Raw genomic sequence first — 23,031 nt, 5'->3', positions numbered from 1 at the left:
GCATCGTGGAAGATGAGCGAAGACCGACAGGTGTGCATGACAACTGACAGCAGGAACAACATGATAAAAGCATTGCTCTTTAAAAACTGAACCCGCCTGCAGTGCTTTGGGCACAGGCTTAAAGTGCATTCAAAAAAGTTATGTTCAGGCCAGCTGTAGGCTAATGTGTTAGTAGTTGTGTCATTCCAATAACAAATAACCACAGGCTGTTTTGAATTATAACAACAAATTAACTAAATTAATACATTTTCAATCAAAATGGTTATATAAATTACATATTCAAACAGCTAGTGGTCAAACATTCCGAAACAATAGAATAGACATGTGGGGGTGTGTTCATTTGTTTTGCACAAATAGGCCTTGTATATTTTTTTATTTTTTAAAAAGGAAATTCATTTAAGAATTATGTCTTGGCCTTTTTTAAATTTTAGACAAAAACAAGAAATCGAGATGTGTGTATGTATGTATCGTGAATCATCCAAACATCTGTAAAAAATGGAGATATTACTTTTAGGCCATATCGCCCATCTCTACTTTGCCTTGATGACAGCTTTGCGCACTCTTGGCATTCTCTCAACCAGCTTCATGAGGAATGCTTTTCAAACAGTCTTGAAGGAGTTCCCACATATGCTGAGCACTTGTTGACTGCTTTTCCTTTACTCTGTGGTTCAACTCATCCCAAACCATCTCAATTGGGTTGAGGTCGGGTGATTGTGGAGGCCAGGTCATCTGACGCAGCACTCCATCACTCTCCTTGGTCAAATAGCCCTTACACAGCCTGGAGGAGTGTTTTGGTTCAGTATCATGTTAAAAAACACATTCTAGACCCACTAAGCGCAAGCCAGATGGGATGGCGTATCGCTGCAGAATTCTGTGGTAGCCATGCTGGTTAAGTGTGCCTTGAATTCTAAATAAATCAGACGGTGTCACCAGCAAAGCACCCCCACACCATCACACCTCCTCCTCCATGCTTCATAGTGGGAACCACACATGCAGAGGTCATCCGTTCACCTACTCTGTGCCTCACAAAGACATGGCGGTTGGAACCAAACATTTCAAATTTGGACTCATCAGACCAAAGGACAGATTTACACCAGTCTAATGTCCATTGCTCATGTTTCTTCGCCCAAGTACGTCTCTTCTTATTGGTGTCCTTTAGTATTAGTTTGTTTGCAGCAATTGAGCTATGAAGGCCTGATTCATGCAGTCTCCTCTGAACAGTTGATGTTGAGATGTGTCTGTTACTTGAACTCTGAAGCATATATTTGGGCTGCAATCTGAGGTGCAGTTGACTCTAATGAACTTATTCTCTGCAGCAGAGCTAACTCTGGGTCTTCCTTTCCTGTGGCGGTCCTCATTAGAGCCAGTTTCATCATAGCGCTTGATGGTTTTTGCGAATGCACTTGAAGAACTTTCAAAGTTCTTAATGTTCCGGATTGACTGACCTTCATGTCTTAAAGTAATGATGGACTGTCGTTTCCCTTTGCTTATTTGAGCTGTTCTTGCCATAATATGGACTTGGCCTTTTACCAAATAGGGCTATCGTCTGTATACCACCCCTACCTTGTCACAACACAACTGATTGGCTCAAATGCATTAAGGAAGGAAATTCCACAAATCAACTGTTACATTGCAGCCTTATTCTAAAATTGATTAAATAGTTTTTCTTCCTCATCAGTCTACACACAATGACAAAGCAAAAACAGGTTTTTAGACATTTTGGCAAAGAAATAAACTGAAATATCACATTTATATAATTATTCAGACCCTTTACTCAGTAATTTGTTAAAGCACCTTTGGCAGTGATTACAGCCTTGAGTATGACGCTACAAGCTTGGCACACCTGCATTTGGGGAGTTTCTCCCATTCTTTTCTGCAGATCCTCTCAAGCTCTGTCAGGTTGGATGGAGAGTGTCGCTCCACAGCTATTTTCAGGTCTCTCCAGAGATGTTCGATCAGGTTCAAGTCCGGGCCCTGGCTGGGCCACTCAAGGACATTCAGAGACTTGTCCCGAAGCCACCCCTGCGTTGTCTTGGCTGTGTGCATAGGGTCGTTGTCCTGTTGGAAGGTGAACCTTTGCCCCAGTCTGAGGTCTTGAGCGCTCTGGAGCAGGTTTTTTTTAAATCAAGGATCTCTCTTTGCTTTGCTCTATTCATCTTTCCCTTAATCATGACGAGTCTCCCAGTCCCTGCCGCTGAAAAACATCCCCACAGCATGATGCTGCCACCACCATGCTTCACCGTAGGGATGGTGCCAGGTTTCCTCCAGATGTGATGTTTGGCATTCAGGCCAAAGAGATTCTCATGGTCTGAGAGTCCTTTAGGTGCCTTTCGGCAAACTCCAAGCTGCCAGTCATGTGCCTTTTTTACTGAGTGGCTTCCATCTGTCCACTCTACCATAAAGACCTGATTGGTGGAGTGCTGCAGAGATGGTTGGCCTTCTGGAAGGTTCTCCCATCTCTAAAGAGGAACTCTGGAGCTCTGTAAGAGTGACCATCAGGTTCTTGGTCACCTCCCTGACCAAGGCCCTTCTCCCCCGATTCCTCAGTTTGGCCGGGCGGCCAGCTCTAGGAAGAGTCTAGGTGGTTCCAAATTTCTTCCATTTAAGAATGATGGAGGCCACTGTGTTCTTAGGGACCTTCAATGCTGCAGACATTTTTTGGTGCCCTTCCCCAGATCTGTGCCTCAACACAATCCTGTCTCGGAGCTCTACGGACAATTCCTTTGACCTCATGGCTTGGTTTTTGCTCTGACATGCACTGTCAACAGTGGGACCTTATATAGACAGGTGTGTGCCTTTCCAAATCATCTCAGATCAATTGAATTTACCACAGGTGGACTCCAATCAAGTTGTAGAATCATTTCAAAGATGATAAATGGAAACAGGATGCACCTGAGCTCAATTTCGAGTCTCATAGCAAAGGGTCTGAATACTCATGTAAATTAGTTTTCAGTTTTTATTTGTAATAATAAAAAAATAAAAAAAATTGCAAACATTTCTAAAAGTCAATTTTTGCTTTCTCATTATGGGGTAATGTGTGTAGGTTGAGGATTAAAAAAAATCTATTTTAGAATAAGGCTGTCAAAGTCAAGGGGTCTGAATACTTTCTGAATGCACAGTGCCATGTGTAACTCTGTTTGTGTCGCACTGCTTTGCGTTGTCTTGGCCAGTCGCAGTTGTAATTGAGAACTTGTTCTCAACTGGCCTACATGCTTAAATAAAGGTGAAATAAAAAATGTAGCTTTCTGTGTGTTTAACACCATAATAAATGAGTGAACAACTGTTTCCCCACGAATGTGTTTGCAATTGCATGCACGCTGGTGTTGGGACCGCTGGAGTGAGTGCTGTGGCAAAGTGCACCTTGGCGGAAGCGTTTGCGCTAAATGTACTCCATTTACGGCACTGCTTTGCTTCTAAGTAGAGGAAGTTGAAGGGAATGGCGACGGTGGGAGGCCCATTGCCTTGACAGGATGCGTGGATGTTAACACTAGATTAATTTGACACACCACCAATCACAGGAGGTTGGTGGCACTTGAATTGGGGTGGACGGGCTTGTGGAAATGGCTGAAGTGGAATGGTATCATATGCATGTGTTTGGTGCCGTTCCAGCCATTCTTATGAGCTGTCCTCCCCTAGGCTTTTTCCACATTTTGTTGTGTTACAGACCGAATTTAAAATGGATTAAAGTGAGATGTGTCACAGGCCTACACACAGCACCCCATAATGCCAAAGTGGACTTGAGTCAATAAGCATTCAACCCCTTTGTTATGGCAAGCTTAAATAAGTTCAGGAGTAAACATTCGCTTAACAAGTCACATAATAAGTTGCATGGACTCACTCTATGTGCAATAATAGTGCTTAACATGAATTTTGAATGACTACCAAATCTCTGTACCGTGTGTGTGTGTGTGTGTGTGTGTGTGTGTGTGTGTGTGTGTGTGTGTAAAAGAAGAAAAAAAAGGTGAATTTATTTTTGATTTAATTCAGGCTGTAACACAACAAAATGTGGAATAAGTCAAGTGGTATATGCACATCTTGATTGGGCTGTTATATAGTATTGAATAACATTTTCTAATTGTTTTCTATGAGTTCATATGCACAAGGCTAGCCTACATGTAGGCATGCTGAATGAACCTATTGATAGTGTTTATTCACCTGTCTCTTTCTCATCTGATGCATCGCCCAGAAAGCAGTAGTGAAAGTACTGGCAGGGAGGGTGAGAGTGCACGGAGTGCGTCACTAACTGAGTAACTACCACCCTTCATCAGGACATGACCCTATGTATCTGGAGACCACAGACATGGGGTTTATCGTACTCGAGACATGCTGGCATTCATCTCCAAGGCTCGACAATGTAGCCACAAACTGTCCTGCTCCGTGCTCCCCAGTTAAATCTCCTCCCTTTTATGAAAAATATGGTAGATACCGATAGCAGGTCTAGGCTTATTCTAGATGAATGAAAATTCAGCATGTATGTTTTATTGATCATTTCTAGGATGCTTGCCATTATAAGATGTGCTCTAATTCCACAGCACTGTGCATGACTAAAACTTTATATTGAGCCACAGACCGGGTTCTAAAGTTTGGTGGACTGGCCCAGCTTAGTTAGGTAGCTATGGGCCTCCAAGAATTTCAGTATAAAATAAATAATTGCTGGTATTCAGGCCTCCTTGATGTTTAAACTAGCAGACCTGTATTTTTCAGTTGCCAGCCTGCACTCTTTCATATCGACTGAAGAGTTTGAGGTGTAAAATGCATGACATTTTCTTCGAATTATCATAGTCTGTTCAGTTGAAATTAAGGAGGTTTGGATTGGAACCAAATGATTAGGAACCGTATTGGGAAAGCCAGTGTGAATTACACAAATATTATCTGACCACTGCTCCTACCAGGGCAGGGCAGAACATGTTCTCTGAAAGCATATTTGGCTTGGTGGTAGTTGTGATGAATTTGGTCATTAGATAATCTTAGTCCTCAGTGATGATATGTAGTTCATTAGAGAAATAGGAATTTATGGCATGCGTACCGGGGCCCGTTTAATTTCAAATGTCCCGTTGGAATCAGACTGGTTTGATGTTAATCTGGCTTCATCTTGCAATTGCCAATGCAATTCTTTGAAAGTGGATATAGAGAATTCCAAAGCACATGTCCAAGCATGTTTATTCTCCTATTGAGTAGCAATGCATTCATTTTGCTGTACCCCAGGAAGAGTAGCTGCTGCCTTGGCATCAAATACAACTGGCAATGCTGATGTTGAAGGACGGGTGTGTAGATTTAGCTCTAGATGGCACTAGATTTGTCTAGTGCCATCACTTTTCACTTTTCTATTTATGGCACACCTCATATAAAAGAGCTTGAATTGCTATGTCAGCGGAATCAAATTAGTGACTTGAATAAATGCATTTAAGCCCAGAGAAAACAGCAAATCAATTTAACCTCAGCATTCAACTTCAACCTGACTATTGGTCTAAATATTGGCCACCAGTTTTGTTGAAAACTTTTTTTTGTCTGGATGTAGGGACTGTGAAAACAATGCCAGCCTCTCTTGGCCACTGTGACTCGTTTGTCGTAAGGCTTAACAATATCAGCCTGACCCTTGGCCAGGTTAGTTGGTCATCAATGTGGGTCATAGACAACAATTGCCACACATTGGTAGACGTCGTGGCATTTCCACATTTCCCCAGAGCTGTCAAAATCTATATGAAAATCTTCTAGAGTCCCCTTTTTAATCCAATTAATATGGTCCTGTGTACCGCCACAAATGGGGGGCAGTGGTAAACCCCTTTCTTTTGGCCCTAGGCTTAGCCCTCCTGGTGAAAACAGAATGAAAGCCACTTGATGCCAATTCAGCTTGCCCGCTGAGAAGGATAAACAAATGATTACTAGCTAATGTAGTGGTAAAAGCTGTGAGAAGACAGAGAGGAGGGATCAAAGATCAGGTGGCCTAAACTCATGGCGTGTGTGTGAAGCGTGCATCCCTGACGGTAAATGATCCTAACACCATGCCCGGTTGTCATGAGGAGGACATGGATATTCATGGTGAGGGGTCTCTCTCCACTGTGGTGAGGAGAAGAGGGCAGCTAGGCTACACTATAAAAATAAAAGGTTCCTGGAGTATCCTTTAGGGGTTCTTCAAATTGAAACTGTGTGGAAGTTCTTCAAAGAACCCCTTTTAATGGATCCTCGAAGAACATTTTGGGGTTAATTTTTTAACTTCCCCCTTTGTTTAAAAAAAAATAAATAATAATAATAATGTATACATCTTTTTTTAAATAATAATACGCATAACAATAATACAAAATTTTAGTTGTCAGTGTTTATGATTTTAGTGGCGAAGCAGAATATAAATGTAAATATGAGGTAAACTCCCAGTAGAGCCCCAAGTCACATGGGTACAGTGACACACCAGAGGATATGATGTTAATGTGTTGACGTTCTCAGTATCCATAGCCAGAATGATTTTTGCAGTGCATGGTGATCGAACATTACATTTATCAGAGGTGTAGGGAGGATGTTCAAAAAACATGCACATGACCGTATTCATACCTTGGTTTTTGTGGTAAAGGTGAATGAAATGGTTTTCATACACATATCTTGTCCATAATGTAGAGGCCTATGGGATATTCATTGAAGCGGTAAGGGAGGAGGATGGTACATGTGATCTGCATAATATACATGCCTTCTGTATGCCTCCTCATCTGTATACCTGCAGACCCAAAAGTGAGCAGATCAGTCATCTGGACCCAATACAGCTAGCCTTCAACATATTCTTATAGCCTTCAACATATTCTTATAGCCTTCAACATATTTTTATAGCCTTCAACATATTCTTATAGCCTTCAACATATTTTTATAGCCTTCAACATATTCTTATAGCCTTCAACATATTTTTATAGCCTTCAACATATTCTTTGTTTGGTATCCATTGAATTGTGTCCATTTTCTGTTTTAGAAAGATTTGCACAAATATGAAAAGATAGATGCTATCATCACAAAACAATATCAATTTAGATCATACAAGGGACAAACCTTAACTGAAAAATGTAAAGATCTCCATAATTTAAAGGTAAGTGCCTGCACCTACTGTCCTTTCAAATCCAAATGTTTCAGTTGGGCCATTCGGTTCCTGTAAGAACCCCCACCAACTAAGGAGGTTCCTCGATGAACCCCACCTTCTATGAGGTTCTTGGAAGAACATTTTTGGGTACATTTTCAGTGCCAAGAACACTAAGGTTCTTAGAGGAAACCTTGTTGAACCCCTAATTTTTTGAGTGTAGGCTGTACTGACCAGTTACTGTTGGTTTGACGGGTGTGTTGCTCCCTCCAGCAGGCCTCTAGTCTAGCACTGTCTCTGCTCCTCTGCCATAAGTTAGCTGTCTCACTTGTTAGCCTGTAAATGTGCCCAGGAAAATGAAATACTTCACATCAAATAATAGCCTAACTGACTTCACTCACAAGAAGGAAATATTTTTTGAGGATGGATTCCGTTGTATAGGCAACAAAAAGCTTTTGATGCGTAATTAGGCTATAGCTCATGAATAGCTTCTAAAACCTTTACATCACAAAGCATTTTTGCCCACCATGGTGAGGATTAATAATACTGTAGCTCCTACTCATTTATTTAGCAAAATCCTACAGAGGTGGTCCTCATGCCTGTGCTCCAGTCCTTTATGACCCCGCTGAACCCATATGAACTTGCAATAGCAATTTACTTCAGCAGCATGTAGAAGCAAGGCCCTCCACCCACAGTCCATATTTCTCCACCAATTCCACACTCACAGTGGTGGGCAAAGTGTGCAGGCCTACATGTTATTTTTAGGAATCACTTCAAAGTTGATTAGTGTGTGTTAAGAGGCGAGACAAATCTTTGTCCCGTTATATTGTGTGGTCTTATAGTCGTCATCCTGTCATGATGAGGTGTTAAATATTCTGCCATAGCCTCAAAGCAGCTCAGTATTTAATACTTTACGATAATCCTTAAGGAGATTTACTTAGAAAAAAGACCCTGACCTTTTCTGTGGTGCCAAGCACACGCTGCCTTTTCACATCCATTCCACGGCTCAAATCAAATTTTATTTGTCACATGCGCCGAAAACAACGGGTGTAGACTTTACCGTGAAATGCTTGCTTACGAGCCCTTCCCAACGATGCAGAGTAAAAAAATCAACAAATAAAATAGTAACACAAGGAATAAAATGCACAAGAATGAAGCTATTTACAGGGAGTGGCAGTACCAGATCAATGTGCAGAGGTACTAGGTATTTGAGGTAGATATGTACATCAAGGCAGGGTAACGTGATTAGGTATCAGGATAGATGATAAAACAAGTAAGTATCTACCTTCTCCATTTCTATCCCACTAACGGTGACCCCAGAGTACCCACAAGTATCATCCCTTAAAAAGACAAATCATGTTTTTAATCTATAAGATGGATAAATATCCCTTCAGGAATGACCATATATTATTTTCACCACATGCAATCCACTCCAGAGGTATTCATTACCTTGTACACAGTAAATACATCTGAGTGTTCTTCAGTCTTTCTTGGATGTTCTCTCTATAAGGCCCTATGGTGTGATTTACAGTGAAGTCTGTCAGGCTGGTGCTGTCACGTGGTAACATGGTTTACTCCCCTACACAGTACTCACTGTACCAAATCTGAACACAAGGAATCTTAGGCTGATCGAGGTTCCTGCTCTGCCATCACGGCATGGGATGTTGGGGGGTAGGGAGCCCCCTGCCAGGTAACTGGCCTTCACATCTGTGTAATGTGCTCGGGCTCTCTTGCCTCGCTCTCTCTCTCTCTTTCACTCCCCTAAAGGAATGCCAGATGGGATTATTGCTAGGCCCTTTGCCATAAAAGCCCTTTGCCCAGAGAGCCTAATGTTAGAGTAGCTGTAAACAACCTTTTGGGTTAGTCAGGCAAACAGCTAAAAGTCCCAAAGAGTGTTACTGTTTTGATGAATAGGAAGTTCAACCTGAATGATTGATTTGACATTCAGCTAGAGTAAACAGGTATTCATGAATATGACGCTGATATTGTTTTGCCTAGCGAAGAAAACAAAAATGGACAGGGAGACGGATGATGACGCTGATAAATGGGTTTGCTTTTGATGTGAAATTCACATATTGACAAAAACTGAACTTCACTCAAGGGTTGAACTGAAAATATTATTTCGTTATCACTCCCAGTCAGACCCAACTGTGCTTATCTACAATTGATAGGAGTTGCTATGACTTCCCCCTGGTGGTTTTAACTGGCTACAGTGTGAAGGGTCTGAAAGGCCAATGACCTGCTGGAATACAGTCTGTTTTAAGTTTCCAAGTTTTAATGTCATATGCACAAGTACAGTGAAATAAATGCCTTCCTTACGAACTCAAAGAAAGTCATTTCTCTGTACTTGTGCATCCAACACTAGACCTGCCGCCCATTAGTTGTACTTGTGCATCCAACACTAGACCTGCCGCCCATTAGTTGTACTTGTGCATCCAACACTAGACCTGCCGCCCATTAGTTGTACTTGTGCATCCAACACTAGACCTGCCGCCCATTAGTTGTACTTGTGCATCCAACACTAGACCTGCTGCCCATTAGTTGGTGTGCGAGTCAGCTGTTTGTTCGCCTGCACCCGCCCACAATTGCTAATAATGCAGCTGCAACCGCCCGACTATGTGAATATCTGAGACCCGACTGTTTATAATTTCCAACATTTTGGTAGGCTATTTGTTAGTCAACTTGTCTATATTAGATACATGCCGCTTCTCTTCTGTCATTATATGTTGCCCTAGAAGACTAAATAAACCCTTGCTCACCAGAATAATGTCAGAACTCGATAGAATGAATGCTTCAATCTGGGAAAGATCTGTTTGTTTATTTCGCGGAGCAAAGACCTTTAGGGACCTGGGAGAAAATACAATAACTTTAAAACAAAACAGGAAAGATTTTCTGTGCCGTTTGACTGGTTGTAAGGAAATAAAAAGCTGTGAAAATGACCCAATATGTTTCTGAAAAGATTTCAGTTTGGCTTGGATGCATATTCAATGTGGTTGAAATAGCTTTTAGGATGTTGATAAAGATAGATAGCATCTGTAGAGGTGCTAACTGTGCATTCACATTCTCTCAAGATGCTGAATGAAATAAATCATATTTCTCCACTCCTGTTCCAGAGTAAAAATGTAGCCTACATTTTACTGCAAGAAATGCTTAATTCTGCAGGAGTTAATATGAAGGCTATGTGAGAGGTTATGAGAGGTTATCTCCGCTCACTGGTCACCATAGCAGCACCCACCTGTAGCACGCGCTCCAGCAGGTATATCTCTCTGGTCACCCCCAAAGCCAATTCCTCCTTTGGCCGTCTCTCTTTCCAGTTCTCTGCTGCCAATGACTGGAACGAACTACAAAAATCTCTGAAACTGGAAACACTTATCTCCCTCACTAGCTTTAAGCACCAGCTGTCAGAGCAGCTCACAGATCACTGCACCTGTACATAGCCCATCTATAATTTAGCCCAAACAACTACCTCTTCCCCTACTGTATTTATTTATTTATTTTATTTTGCTCCTTTGCACCCCATTAACTCTATTTCTACTTTGCACTTTCTTCTACTACAAATCTACCATTCCAGTGTTTTACTTGCTATATTGTATTTACTTTGCCACCATGGACCTTTATTTTTTTTATTTTTTTTGCCTTTTCCTCCCTTATCTCACCTCATTTGCTCACATTGTATATAGACTTATTTTTCTACTGTATTATTGACTGCATATTTGTTTTACTCCATGTGTAACTCTGTTGTTGTATGTTGTTGAACTGCTTTGCTTTATCTTGGCCAGGTCGCAATTGTAAATGAGAACTTGTTCTCAACTTGCCTACCTGGTTAAATAAAGGTGAAATAAATAAATAAATAAATAAAATAAAAATAAACCGGCAGTCAGTGTCCAGATTTCAATTTCCATTTATGGATGGATCGAAATTGACATAATGGTTACCTGGAGGAAAATGGGGGAGCGTCATGCTTTTTCAAAGGAGAATGTGAAGAAGAGCCGGAGGTCAACTTGGATACTGTAGCTTGCTACTACTAGAATTGAACGTTGAAGCAGCAGCCGCGGCACAATCAATCAGAAATGAACCACTCATGGTGCTGAAAGTAGGCGAATTCTAGTATGCATAATTAATTTCAACCATTTTGATTAGACTTTACTATCAACAACAGGGCTTTGTGTTGGAACCTATTTCTTTGACAGACACAATTAGGTTATAGGCTGCTATATCCATAGATTTGTCAGTCACCATGCAGTCTTTAAATAGCCTACCTCTGTGTCAGTGAAGTGCAGTTAAGTCAAATCCATGACTCTAAGGGGGTATTTTTTTTTAAGAAAATGGCAAAAAGCACAGGTCTACCCCTTGTTAGCTTAAATAAAATGGATCTGATGATCTAAAGTGATCTATAACAGCACTTTGGTCCGCGACGCTTTATGCTAGAAACAAGCTGTAAAATACCTGGGACAGACGTGACTCCGAGGCATATGGGAATATAATAGTTTTTGTTTCTTTGACATTCAGAGGCTGAGCTTCAAACTTCTAAAGCCGAGGAGACAAAAAATAGACTTTGCTTGGGAAGTAATCTAATTCTGTTATTATCAATTGATTTATGCTATTCACTTTCTGTATAGTAGAAGATGTTTAAACCCAGTCAGCTTTTAGGGAAACACTTGTGGCCTTTTCTCACTGGGTTAAACCACAGAAGAAGAGTAGGCAACAGTTAAAGCTTACATTTTTCTGTGTCAGTAGGTCTACTCTGTCTGGAGTGGAAAGTTAGGCCTACTCTGTCTGGAGTGGAAAGTTAGGCCTACTCTGTCTGGAGTGGAAAGTTAGGCCTACTCTGTCTGGAGTGGAAAGTTAGGCCTACTCTGTCTGGAGTGGAAAGTTAGGCCTAACTTTAAAAAGTATCATGCTCAGATGTCATCTCAGATTTAATTATTTGCAAACAGGGACAGTTTCGTTGCAAACAAGACACTGATTTGGCATTGGAGAAATATGATAAAATGAACACATTGACCTGTCGCTCTGTCAGTTCCTAGCCTGTAATTTCTTTAATTTGTGTGGTACTACAAAAGATTCTGCTAATGTGTAAAATGACGTGGAATTGCATGAAATGTTTATAAAAGGACATTTTTATTTCTCAGACCTGCCAATACGATGATAGATTCATGCAATGCTTTTACTATAAAGGATATCTTCCACCGCTACTGTTGTCCACCGTGGTCTGCGAAGCCACGTCTGGCAGTCCCGTGGCTTTCAACATCACCGCGTTGCTGTGTGATGCTTACAAGACGAAGAACCGTTTTTTAAAAACTCCATATCTAAGGCTCTGGTATGTCCAAGAAGTGAGGGTAAATGGTAGATATGTTCTCTGCTATCCTACTTTGTTTTTATTCTTATTTTGTGGATTGGGGAGGGTTTAAGTAAAATATATTTAGCTAAATCGAGGCTATCCATTTTAATTTCAGAGGTCCTATTTTCTCTCCTTTTCTAACCGTTGTTATATAAAACCTTCACTTTAACACATCTGAACAGTAGCCTAGGCTACAGTTCCCCTGTGACTGTGGAATTAAAATGGCGCCTCACAATCGTCACACATAACACAGCCGGCACTGCCATCATCCTCTTTTACCACTTCACCAAATCTTAGCAAAAACATGACTTTCCTGGCCCTCGCAGCTTTTCTCCTATTGAATTAAACTCCGACACTGTCCTTTTTGCTTCTGTAGATTGCCTCCGTAGATCGGCGTAAATTTCTTCTGCCCGTTCCCAAAAGCATTTGGCGTGTAGACTATTTGGCGCGTGTACAGTTAAGCTAGCAGCATGGTCAATCTGGGGTCTGCCTTGGCCGTACAGCATTTACTGCGATGCGGCCTCTGCAGAAGTCAGGGCATTCATATGTCTTGCACTTTGTGGAGCAGAGCTGTTGTGAAGGAAGGGAGTTTGTGTTTATACAGGACGTACCACCCCCAACTACTGTCAACCAATCATGTCAATGCGGAGCTATACCAAGCCCTCCGCATTGTTACAACATTTGGGAGGTGCTAAACATTGCCGTACAGAGCTTGATTTGGCCTCTGCAGACCTCTGGAGGCTCCGTGTTTGTCACACCCACCGTACGGAGCCTCGGACCCCATTTCCAGATCAAGCATAAATCGTCTTTTAGGCCCTAAAGCATAGGTTTACGCACTAATGCCAGATAGCCAAAAAGAATGAAAGAAAAAAGCCAATAGATTGATACATTTATGGATTTTTTAAGTTATTGTTTTCTCTTTATTCAACCCACTCACCCCTTTTAACCACACAATATTTCATGACCCTAAACCTGCCTGCCCCGCAGGTTATGAGTCATCACTACTGCCGGTCGCAATTATAAATTCAGTTTGATAGACTCAAGGGAACAAAAACAACATGAACAATGATTACATAACGCTGTGCAAATGTCTGTAATTCTCTTACGCATTAATACAGCGTTTCAACAGTACAGGTAGTCGGGTACACATCACTGCGACTGATTTACTTCTCCTGATAATTTGTAAATGAGGAAGCGAATGAGGATGGCACAGCCTGGGATCAAGATGTACGTTTTAGATAATCCTCCCCTCCCGACCTTGCAGTGTTTCTCAGGGTAATCCTCCATCTGTCCCATGTGACGCCGCTACTGAGTCGGTTTGTTTTCTCCCAATCTGACTTAAAGCTGGCACACTTTCCTCCCAGTCTGGATCCCATGGACCTGCTGGGGGAACAGAAAACAAGGTGGAGTGGGGCGAGGCCTTTTCTCCTTCGTTCGTCTCTCAGGGTCTCCAGCTCAGGTTCTCCAGGAGCTGTCTGAGAATGGACCACAGAGCAGTAAAGTGATTCAAGAAAATACAAGAACACAATGGTAGTGGTTCCATGTCTGCCTGTGGTGGAGAGAGAGATCTTATCAAGCCTTGTAAAATGTTTTGTCTAACATCACTTTGTCACTCTCCTTCCATACCCCTTATCCTGGGCTCAGCCATACAAATGGTCCGCATTCCCAGCCTTGTTTTGAAATTGGACATTAACATTAACAACCTGTGGCCCCTTGGGTTTAATTCAATCCTGAATGTGTCTGTTATTTTTACGGCTGCGACTAAGAGAACTATAGCCTACTTGAGACGTGCACAAAAATAGTTGTCACACAGAGTAAAAAAGAAGTGTAACGAAGCTCTCCAGAAACATTTGATTAGTAAGCAGATACTGGTTAATGTTTGGCAGAGCATTTTACCTCTGACTCGTGTAAGCTTGACACTGCGTTTAGGTGAAGGTTATTGGGAGATAAAGCATGAGTAGGTAAACCGACTGGCGGCAAGCACAGCAGAACACGGCCCACAGCAGCAGCACGAGCACCAATTGCTTGGCTTCCTGATTTATGATAGTCAATGTCAGCCCATAGCCTGAGGGGCTGGGAAAAGGACACCAGCGAATGGCTGTTAGTGACAGAGCAGCAACAGCAGGCCTAGTGCTTTGGAAACAGGTAGAGTGGGAGTCAGTAAGTCAAAAGATATGCCTCTCTGGTGTAGTAATTAAAACATCCTGAGGCTCGATTTCTTGGGAACGCATTTACTCAGAAGAGCTGACAGCAACAGCTCATCACTAAACTTTATGTTTATCAAACAACCTCATCTGAATAAGAGGCATTCTGTGGTGTGGAGGCTGGCCTGGCATTGGTTTCTCTGACGCCTCAGGGTGGACGCAAACAGCTCTGTTTTGGATCCAAATTATTCCTGTTTAGTAACCCTCTAAATAAACATTAATCTGGCCCGGGCGACCATCTGTTTGTAATATCTCTCACTTTGATTCGATTTGAAACTGCACTTAGAGGAAGGCAGCTGCTGTCTCTCTACAGCAGAATATACTGTACAAACCACCTTTGATTTCCTGATGGTATGGAATTGACTCCCCTTCTGAGAACTTCAAGGGAACAAGGTTTTGCAGTAAATGAAAGACTAAAGGTTTTGCAGTAAGCCTAAACAAAATAGAACTTACTGAGATGAAAAGGCTTTGCAGTCAATGATAATGAGTGTATCAGTAGATTTAAAAGCGTAGTATTTTGTGAATATTTTGAAGTGTCACATTCTGTGAAACCCATCTTTTTGTTCAAACTGGTATAAAAAAAACAATCCCAAATGAAAACCGTGTGTAGACTGGCCAGGCTCCATGTTACAGTATATGGAGGTGGGAGAGAAACTCCCCAATCACCATTCACTCAGAGTACACCACCCCTTTCCTCCTCTGCGACTCCCATAACTATATAGAGGAATGTCTTGCCAAACAAGTTGATGTTTTTAATTTATATCCTCCAAGCCATAAGTAATTAGTGTCCGTTGCAATTTTTTGGCATGTCAGCATAGGTTATTTGTTCTCTCCACTTCCCCTGGTCATGAAGCACGTGTGTGAGTTTTTCATATTCAAGAATGAAAGACCGAAATCTCGACCGTGTGCAGAGCAAAGCCAAAACCCTCTATAGAGCAGGCAAGTGTAATGCCTTCCAGCTGGGAGTGAGTGCGAGGAGAGGGAGTGAGACTAATGCTTGAGTAGTGGTGTGTAGAGCAAACCTGGGTTCAAATATATTTTTTTAATCATTCAAATACTTTTTGCATTTGCTTTAGTCTTTCTGGAGTGTCAGGAAGGACTGAGTTCGCACTTTTGCAACTATGCTATTGGTTCCATTGCACCAGGCAAGCTCAATCAAGACCAGATAAAATATAACAAATATTTTCAAATTGTGTTTGAACCCAGGTCTGTGGTTGTGTAGTGTACAGTGAGTCCCAGAGGTGGACTGGAGTAGTGGACTGTGGCCCTCCATGGGGGCCGGAGGATTAACCAACCACCCACTCAAATGATTGGTGTAATTGCCGGCTACGAGCTCTGGTAATGGCATGACTGGGGCCTTTCTCAGTACTGCTTGACATCACAGAGAATCTGGGCTGGCATGGGGATGGGGATGGGGGTGATGGTAGGCGGCAGTGCTAACTAAGCACTGAGCAGGAGAGAATGGAGCTGCTGGCAGCCTGAGCCGAGTGTCATAACTGGTTCAGTGTAACACCAAAGTGCTCAGGTAGAACTGGACAATATCAGCCCTACTACAAATGGATACTGACTTCCTGTGGGATGAAAAGGGCTGATCAGTTTAGTTCTGTAATGTCTTTCAGATAGTTCTCTCTGTCAATGGCCGTTTGTGGGGACTGGGAAAGACTTGTCTCTGGTCATTGTCAAACCCTAAGAGGCTACTGGTTCCTTGGCAACCACTGCACACATGCTGACTGCTGTCGTATTATTGGTCCGTGGTCATCATGAGAATGAATCTTAGATCATTTTTTTAACAGGCTGAATCATTGAGATTTATTTAGATTCTGACAGGTTATGAAGACCCACCGCACTGGGCACAAACTAGTTGAACCAACGTTGTTTCAACATAATTTGTCAACGTGTTGTGATGTGGAATCTACGTGGAAAATACATTTTGGATTTGAAAAAAGTTGTTGTTTTGAGGGTGAAATTTCAACCACAGGATTATGTCATGGTAACCAAATTTCAACATTGTATAAAATATGTTGAATTTGTTCCTTTTTAAAACAACATCAGCATCTCCTATTGAAGAATTGATCGGTCTACAACTACCCTTTTGGTCTCCCATTCAGTGTTTTAACCAAGCCCAGTCCTACTTAAAGTTTCATTTGATTTAGTCCTATTCTTTCACTTTTTGGTTGAGATGGAGATGTGAATCCAACACATTAATGATTCACTTGTAGACACACTGCAATTATAGCCAGACTAAAAATCAATGGCACAGATGGAACTATCCAAGCAGAAGATACAGTACATCTCCTTCAAATGTTGATATTTGGTTGCGTTGACAACCAAACAATTCAATATCACTTTTTAAATACAGTAAATATCCTAAAGTTAAGGCTATTTTACAAACTAATGTAACGTTCAACCTTAAAATGAGTAACACATCCTTGTCCACATTTTGAGGTTACTGTAACTATAAATGTCTTGTTTATGTAATCATATAAAGCGTGCATGTTCAAGATAGCATGGACAGGTTGTCACAGGTCAATAAAGATTTTCACAATTGCTGTAATAATCTCCTGAGAATCTCGAACGGCATTGATCTCTTGCACCATGTACTTTTAATGTAAGTTCAACTGCAATCCAGGTCATTTAGTTCTGCTGTTAGATGAAGCGCAGTGATAACACAATCTGCAGTATAAATGAACAAAATATCTGACATTGTATTCCCATTTAAACTTTGCTGTACTATTAAATGGTTGAAAGCGCAGTGATAGACATTTGGGTGACGACGACAACCAGAAATCAGACTCTTTTTCCATTGGAATTTGCTTGTGCTTTTTGATGGTTGAAAGCATAGTGATAACATATTAGAAATTCAACTGTCTTTTTGAGTGGGTGAATATAGTTTGTAATCTCATTGATCAACGTCTCAAGTAAATATTATCCATGTTGAAATGACGGGATTTGCCCATTGGGACATGTCTTCCCATGACTTCTGTATCTTAGAGCAGTCAATGCTCTTTTGTGGGCTGAACGTAAACAGTGTGTTTTAACAACCGATTTAGTTGTTTCAGGATTGCGGCCGTTACACCCCAACCCCCATTGTTGCACATTTAACATCAGCCTGTTATGTTAAAAGCATGCTTAACATATGGAGCCTTGTGTGTTAAACCCATTAATCCCTACTCTAGTCTACTATCCTTCTCCTGTGTTCGATGCATCTCTTCTCAAATCCACTTAGCCTCACACCCTACACCCTACTCGCTCTCTCTGACACCATATAGGTATTATCTGTTATACAGTTACAGTACAATCTCTGAGTCAGTGTCAGAGGTGGCTGGGTCTAAAATGACTTTGATAGGCTGATCATAATGCGACGTGACTGTGCTGCCTGGTGGGGTTGAGGCTCTGCATTGCTCTGGCGCAGGGCTGGCGCTGTGCTCCACTACTTCCCCCCTTAATAGAGCCCTGAGCTGGGCCTGTCCTGAAATGACTGGGATGCAGCCATGGCTCTCCAGCTCCGTGTAACACAGGCCAGGATGGGGATGTGTTCGCCCTGCGGGAGGGGTCTGGATTTGGGTCAGTTTGTCAATATGGAGCAGCTTAGCCTATCCCAGATCAAACCCAGGAGGAGGGACAGAGTCCGAGGCCTCATGGTCCGGACCGACTAATCAGGTTGGCTGATAGGCTAGTCCTTATGAGGACTAGCCTATTTGTCTCTTTCTAGTTGTTAGCCTACTGTATATCACCGTCCATGCTCCGAAACCCCTTTGTGTAGTTATGAACACTGAACAAAAATGTAAATGCAACACAATGCCACAGATGTTTTGAGGGAGCGTGCAACTGGCATGCTGACTAGAGGTCGACCGATTATGATTTTTCAACGCCAATGCCGATTATTGGAGGACCAAAAAAGGCCGATGCCGATATTTTTTGAATTTTTTTTATTATTATTTATTTATTTATTTTGATTTCTTTTTAAATTTTTATTAAAAAAAATCAAAATACAATGCTTTATTTGTAATAATGACAATTACAGCAATACTGAATGAACACTTATTTTAACTTAATATAATACATCAATAAAATAAATTTAGCCTCAAATAAATAATGAAACATGTTCAATTTGGTTTAAATAATGAAAAAACAAAGTGTTGGAAAAGAAAGTAAAAGTGCAATATGTGCCATGTAAAAAAGCTAACATTTAAGTTACTTGCTCAGAACATGAGATCATATGAAAGCTGGTGGTTCCTTTTAACATGAGTCTTCAATATTCCCAGGTAAGAAGTTTTAGGTTGTAGTTATTATAGGACTATTTCTCTCTATACGATTTGTATTTCATATACCTTTGACTATTGGATGTTCTTATAGGCACTTACGTATTGCCAGTGTAACAGTATAGCTTCCGTTCCTCTCCTCGCTCCTACCTGGGCTCGAACCAGGAACACATCGACAACAGCCACCCATCGAAGCAGCGTTACCCATGTAGAGGAAGGGGAACAACCACTCCCAAGTCTCAGAGCGAGTGACGTTTGAAACGCTATTAGCGCGCACCCCGGTAACTAGCTAGCCATTTCACATCGGTTACACCAGCCTAATCTCGGGAGTTGATAGGCTTGAAGTCATAAACAGCACAATGCTTGAAGCATTGCGAAGAGCTGCTGGCAAACGCACGAAAGTGCTGTTTGAATGAATGCTTACGAGCCTGCTGGTGCCTACCATCGCTCAGTCAGACTGCTCTATCAAATCATAGACTGAATTATAACATAACACACAGAAATACGAGCCTTTGGTCATTAAAATGGTCGAATCCGGAAACTATCATTTTGAAAACAAAACGTTTATTCTTTCAATTAAATTTGGAACCGTTCCATATTTTATCTAACGGGTGGCATCCCTAAGTCTAAATATTGCTGTTACATTGTACAACCTTCAATGTTATGTCATAATTAATTACGGCCTTTGTTAGGAATAAATGGACTTCACACAGTTCGCAATGAGCCAGGCGGCCCAAACTGCTGCATATACCCTGACTGCTTGCACGGAACGCAAGAGAAGTGACACAATTTCCCTAGTTATAAGAAATTCATGTTAGCAGGCAATATTAACTAAATATGCAGGTTTAAAAATATATACTTGTGTATTGATTTTAAAGAAAGGCATTGGTGTTTATGGTTAGGTACATTGGTGCAACGACAGTGCTTCTTTTCGCAAATGCGCTTGTTAAATCATCACCCGTTTGTTGAAGTAGGCTGTGATTCAATGATAAATTAACAGGCACCGTATTGATTATATGCAACGCAGGACACGCTAGATAAACTAGTAATATCATCAACCATGTGTAGTTAACTAGTGATTATGTTAAGATTGATTTGTTTTTTATAAGATAAGTTTAATGCTAGCTAGCAACTTACCTTGGCTTCTTGCTGTCCTCGCGTAACAGGTAGTCAGCCTGCCACGCAGGCTCCTCGTGGAGTGCAATGTAAGGCAGGTGGTTAGAGCGTTGGACTAGTAACCGGAAGGTTGCAAAAACGAATCCCCGAGCCGACAAGGTAAAAATCTGTCGTTCTGCCCCTGAACAAGGCAGTTATTGTAAATAAGAATGTGTTCTTAACTGACTTGCATTAGGTGTATTAAAAAACAAACAAAAAAACGGCAAATCGGTGTCCTAAAATACCGATTGTTATGAAAACTTGAAATCGGCCCTAATTAGTCGGCCATTCCGATTAATCGGTCGACCTCTAATGCTGACTGCAGGAGTGTCCATCAGAGCTGTTTCCAGATAATTTTGTTAATTTCTCTACCATTTGGAGGCTAATGTCATTTTAGAGAATTTGGCAGTAAGTCCAATTGGCCTCACAACCGCAGACCACATGCAACCACACCAGCCCAGGACTTCCACAGCCGGCTTCTTCACCTGCGGGATCATCAGAGGGGGGAGGGCGGGGTTCCGAGGAGTATTTCTGTCGGTAATAAAGACCTTTTGTGGGGAAAAACTCAATCTGATTGGCTGAGCCTGGCTCCCCAGTAGGTGGACATGGCTCCCAAGTGGCTGGGCCTATGCCCTCCCAGGCCCACCCACGGCTTCGCCCCTGCCCAGTCATGTGAAATCCATAGATTATGGCCTAATTAATTTATTTCAATTGACTGATTTCCTTATGAACTGTAACTCAGCAAAAGTTTTTGAAATTGTAGAATTTAATATTTTTGTTCAGTATAGTGAACAAAAATATTTGTCTTTTTAGTGTCTACAAAGCTGAAGTGTAATTGAGGCTGCTTTATGCAGTTGTGTGCTAGGCCACAACCTACTTGATTGTAATCTTTCTAGCATAAGAAAAACCATGTTATGATAGCTCATTTTCTTTCGTTAAGTGTTACGTCATTTATTGTGACCCACTTCTACCAGTAGTAGTATGTGTCACTGCCTGGTCACAAGGGTTTCACTGAAGTGAAGTTTCAGAAATTCATTAGATGAGTAAAAGATATTTTGAAGATTTCAATGAAATACCTACTCTGATCAACAGGGTGTGATGTTAGCGTGTGATATGCCTGCCCTTAATAGTGCATTTAAAGCATGTATTGGTCATTAGCCAGCACCGTGTATTCTGTGTGAAGCGACTCGTCAGCGAGCAAGGCTGCATGGTATTATTAATCAGGCAGACAGGCAGGGGAGGCCCAGACTGAGACTGAGGAGCAGGCCTGAGCATGCCTTCCTGCAGCCTCCAGTCCTTAAATGGATCTAATAAGTCACTGAGCTGAGCTCCACCTGAAGACCGATCACCTGCACCCCTGCCCATACTGGTTAGTGGTTAGATTAGGGAGCAACTGGTCACTCTGCTGATATAAAAATGTAACCTAGCACAGAGTGGTAGTGTAAAGTCATACATGGATGATTAGTCTTGGATGGTGTGTCTTTTCTCGAAAATTAGCATGTTTTTAGGATATTGTGGGGAAACCTCAGTCATTAAATATTCCAACCTGGTCTCGGAGCATTTCGTAGTATTATGTTTGTTTCGTATTGTATGTATTCATTTGTGGATGTCCTTCATCCATTTCGTATGATATGTTACGAATTACAATTCATATTATGTTACCAATTTGCAAAAAGTACACTGTACGCATTTGCAAACCATACAATATGTTACGAGGTGCAAAACGTATGATATGTTATGAATTCTAGCTAGGTGGCTAACATTACACAACCAATTCACAACCTTTGAGTTGCTAGACATTCGCGTTATACGCCCACCCATCTTACGTAACCATACCAAACGTAACATATCATACTTTTTTGAGGCTCCCAGATTTACATTTACTATGTTACGTCTAGTCTGAGACCAGGTTGAATATTCCAACAGACAGGCACACAAACATGCATGTCATTCCAAAGGGTAGATTTAACAGAACAAATTAAATGTCAAGTCATATATCATCAATTATACTATTTAGGCCTATAGAGCATTTGCAAAGTCATCAACAGCTATTTTTTCAAATTCAACCCACTCTTAGGATTCAAATAATAATACATATAGGCCTCGGGTTTCAAGCTTTGGTTGATTTCAAATGGAATCTTCAAGTTAATCATTTAATATGTTGGATTCACGTCTCCATCTCAACCAAAAATCTAAGTTAAAGATTAGGACTAAATCAAATCAAACTTTAAATGTAAAGTTTGATTTAGTCCTATTCTTTAACACTGAGACTTGGTTTAGATGGAGACGTGAATCCAACATATTAATGATTAATTTGTAGACAAATTGCAGTTCAAGCCAGACTAAGTCAGTCGCACAAAAGATACATCTCCTTCAAATGTTGATATGTGGTTGTGTTGACAACCAAACACAATTCTATATCACTTTTGCAATACAGTAAATAGCCTAATAATTTGTCGCCAAGTTAACAAATGATATGTTTAGTCTCCAACAAAACCGAAAAAGGTTTTTTTTTTATCTGGAGCCACTGGCTTAATCCTATTCTATCCAAGTATTAAATATCCTTTAAATGTTGATATTTGGTTGCGTTGTCAACTAAACACAATTCAATATTACTTTTGTAATACAGTAAAGTTAAGGCTAGCTTACAAACGAATGTAACAGTATTTATTCAACCTTAAAATATGGCCATGAATGTGGTACTCATTTTGAGGTTTTCCTATTGTAACTCCAGTGCCTTTAGAAAGTATTCATACCCTTTGACTTATTCCACATTTTATGTGTTACAGCCTGAATACAAAATAGATGTTTTGTTTTACCTATCTACAGACAATACCCTATAATGACAAAGTTAAAACATGTTTTTAGACATTTTTGCAAATTTATTGAAAATGACAGAAATATCTCATTTACATAAGTATTCACACCTCTGAGTCAATACTTTGTTGAAGCACCTTTGGCGGTTATTACAGCTTTGAGTCGTCTTGGGTATGCCTGTATCAGCTTTGAGTCGTC

General features: G+C 41.1%; 1 protein-coding gene across 1 annotated transcript in view; it reads left to right on the top strand.

Moving 5' to 3' along the window:
• Positions 1-23,031, top strand: part of LOC106571314 (monocarboxylate transporter 10) — a 62,536-nt gene that overhangs the window by 12,061 nt on the left and 27,444 nt on the right. The gene's annotated exons all lie outside the window — the stretch shown is intronic.

Source organism: Salmo salar, chromosome 15, assembly GCF_965601325.2.
Source record: "Salmo salar chromosome 15, fSalSal1, whole genome shotgun sequence".
Taxonomy (NCBI): domain Eukaryota; kingdom Metazoa; phylum Chordata; class Actinopteri; order Salmoniformes; family Salmonidae; genus Salmo; species Salmo salar.
Note: the sequence above shows the minus strand (reverse complement) of the source record. Positions and strands in the feature narration are given on the sequence as shown.